The following is a 3,629-nucleotide window of genomic DNA, read 5'->3' on the forward strand; positions in this document are numbered from 1 at the left end:
ACCCCTTGTAGTTACCAACAAGTCCCACCATATGCATATGAACCCTGATGAGCGGATAATTTATACGCTTTTTGGCATTGTTTTTAGTATGTTTTTAGTAGGATTTAGTTACTTTTAGGGATGTTTTTATTTGTTTTTTTTGTTAAATTCACATTTCTGGACTTTACTATGAGTTTGTGTGTTTTTCTATGATTTCAGGTATTTTCTGGCTGAAATTGAGGGACTTGAGCAAAAATCAGATTCAGAGGTTGAAGAAGGACTACTGATGCTGTTGGATTCTGACCTCCCTGCACTTAAAGTGTATTTTCTGGAGATACCGAACTCAAAATGGCACGCTTCCAATTGCATTGGAAAGTAGACATCTAGAGCTTTCCAGCAATATATAATAGTCCATACTTTGGCCGCGTTTAGACTATGCAAAAGGGCCTTGAACGCCAGTTCTACGCTACAGTCTGGAGTTAAATGCCAGAAACACGTCACAAGCCAGAGTTGAACGCCAGAAACACGTTACAAACTGGCATTCAACTCCAAGAATGACCTCTCCACTTGTAAACTTCAAGCTCAGCCCAAGCACACACCAAGTGGGCCCCGGAAGTAGATTTATGCATCAATTACTTACTTCTGTAAACCCTAGTAACTAGTTTAGTATAAATAGGACTTTTTACTATTGTATTAGACATCTTCGAATCATCTTTGATCAGTTTTATGCTATCTTAGACTTTCATGGGGGCTGGCCATTCGGCCATGCCTGGACCATTATCACTTATGTATTCTCAAACGGTAGAGTTTCTGCACTCCATAGATTAAGGTGTGGAGCTCTGCTGTTCCTCATGATTTAATGCAAAGTACTACTGTTTTTCTATTCAATTCAACTTGTTCCACTTCTAAGATATCCATTCGTTCCCAAGAACATGATGAATGTGATGATTATGTGACGCTCATCATCATTCTCACTCATGAACGCGTGCCTGACAAACACTTCCGTTCTACATGCAAACAAGCTAGAATGAATATCTCTTAGATATCTAATACAGGGGACCGAGTCCGAGTTATTAGTATCTTCGTGGTATAAGTTAGAACCCATGGATGGCCATTCCTGAGATCCAAAAAGTCTAAACCTTGTCTGTGGTATTCCGAGTAGGATCTGGGAAGGGATGGCTGTGACGAACTTCAAACTCGCGAGTGCTGGGCGTAGTGACAGATGCAAAAGGAGGGTGAATCCTATTCCAGTATGATCGAGAACCTCCAGATGATTAGCCATGCTGTGACAGAGCATTTGGACCTTTTTCACAAGAGAGGATGGGATGTAGCCATTGACAACGGTGATGCCCTTACAGAAAGCTTGCCATGAAAAGGGGTAAGACTGATTGGATGAAGAAAGTGGGAAAGCAGAGATTCAGAGGAACGAAAGCATCTCTATACGCTTATCTGAAATTCTCACCAATGATATACATAAGTATTTCTATCTTTATTTTCTGTTTATTCATTATTATTTTCGAGAACTCCATAACCATTTGATATCCGCCTGACTGAGATTTACAAGGTGACCATAGCTTGCTTCATACCAACAATCTCCGTGGGATCGACCCTTACTCACGTAAGGTTTTATTACTTGGACGACCCAGTGCACTTGCTGGTCAGTTGTGCGAAGTTGTGAAGTTATGTTTGGACCATGGTATTGTGCACCAGTTATTGGCGCCATTGCCAGGGAGAGAACGAACAACAAATTTTACAACCTCAGAGTAACAATTTCGCATACCAAGTTTTTGGCGCCGTTGCCGGGGATTGTTCGAGTTTGGACAACTGACGGTTCATCTTGTTGCTCAGATTAGGTAATTTTCTTTTTGTTTTATTTTCAAAATTTTTTTTCAAAAATCTTTAAAAAAATTATTTTTCCCTCTGTTTTCAAAAATCATTCTAAATTTTTAAGAATGAATTCTAGAGTTTCATGAAGCATGTTGAAGCCTGGCTGGCTGTAAAGCCATGTCTAAATTCATTTAGACTGAGGCTTTCAAGTCATCATTACAAGAGCAAGCTAGTTGTTGCTAATAAAATTTATTATTGTATGACTGATTTGTATCTTCTAAAGCTTTGCTGGCTATTAAGCCATGTCTAACCCTTTGATTGGAGCTTTGGGCTAATATTGAAAGATTCCTGGAATTCTTCTTAAAGATTTTGGAATCCTTATTTTTCTTTTTCACATTAATTTTTGAAAAATCCAAAAAAAATCATAAAATCATAAAAATAAAAAATATTTTGTGTTTCTTGTTTGAGTCTTGAGTCAATTTCAAGTTTGGTGTCAATAGCATTTTTTCTAAAAATTCTTTGCATTTTTCGAAAACTCATGCATTCATAGTGTTCTTCATGATCTTCAAGTTGTTCTTGGCCAGTCTTCTTGTTTGATCTTCATATTTTCTTGTTTTGTGTCTTTTCTTGTTTTTTATATGCATTCTTGCATTCATAGTGTCTACACATGAAAACTTTCTAAGTTTGGTGTCATCCATGTTTTCTTTTCTTGAAAATTTTTCAAAAATAAGTTCTTGATGTTCATCTTGACATTCAAAGTGTTCTTGGTGTTCATCTTGACATTCATAGTGTTCTTGCATGCATTCGTTGTTTTGATCTAAAAATTCTCATGCATTGAGTCTTTTTCATGTTTTTCTCTTTCTACATCAAAAATTCAAAAATAAAAAAAATATCTTTCCCTTTTTTCTCTCATAAATTTCGAAAATTTAGATTGACTTTTTAAAAAATTTTTAAAATCTAGTTGTTTCTTATGAGTCAAATCAAATTTTCAATTTAAAAATCTTATCTTTTCCAAAATCTTTTTCAAAAATCAAATCTTTTTCATTTTTCTTATTTATTTTCGAAAATTTTAAAAATATTTTTCAAAAATATTTTTCTTAATTTTATATCATATTTTCGAAAATATCATCAACAATTAATGTTTTGATTCAAAAATTTCAAGTTTGTTACTTACTTGTTAAGAAAGATTCAAACTTTAAGTTCTAGAATCATATCTTGTGATTTCTTGTGAATCAAGTCATTAATTATGATTTTAAAAATCAAATCTTTTTCAAAACTAATTTCAATCATATCTTTTCAAAAAAATATCTTTTATTCTTATCTTTTTAAAACATATCTTTTTCAAAAATTTGATTTTAAAATATCTTTTCTAACTTCTTATCTTCTTATCTTTTCAAAATTGATTTTCAAATTTGTTTCAACTAACTAATTAACTTTTTGTTTGTTTCTTATCTCTTTCAAAACTACCTAACTAACTATCCCTCTCTAATTTTCGAAAATACCTCCCTCTTTTTCAAAAATTTCTTTTTAATTAACTAATTATTTTAATTTTTTATTTTAATTCTATTTCATTCCTAATTTTCGAAAATTACTAACCTTTTTCAAAAACTATTTTCAAAATTTAACTTTAAATTTTAATTTTTAATTTTCGAATTTCCCTCTCCCTCATCTCCTTCTATTTACTTATTCATCTACTAACACTCCTCTTCACCCAAAATTCGAACCCCTTCTTCTCCTCTGAGTTCGAATTCTTCTCTTCTACATTCTTATTCTTCTTTTTTTCTACTCACACAAGGAAACCTCTATACTGTGGTAAAAAGAAT

Source organism: Arachis hypogaea, chromosome 15 (genome assembly GCF_003086295.3).
Source record: "Arachis hypogaea cultivar Tifrunner chromosome 15, arahy.Tifrunner.gnm2.J5K5, whole genome shotgun sequence".
NCBI lineage: Eukaryota > Viridiplantae > Streptophyta > Magnoliopsida > Fabales > Fabaceae > Arachis > Arachis hypogaea.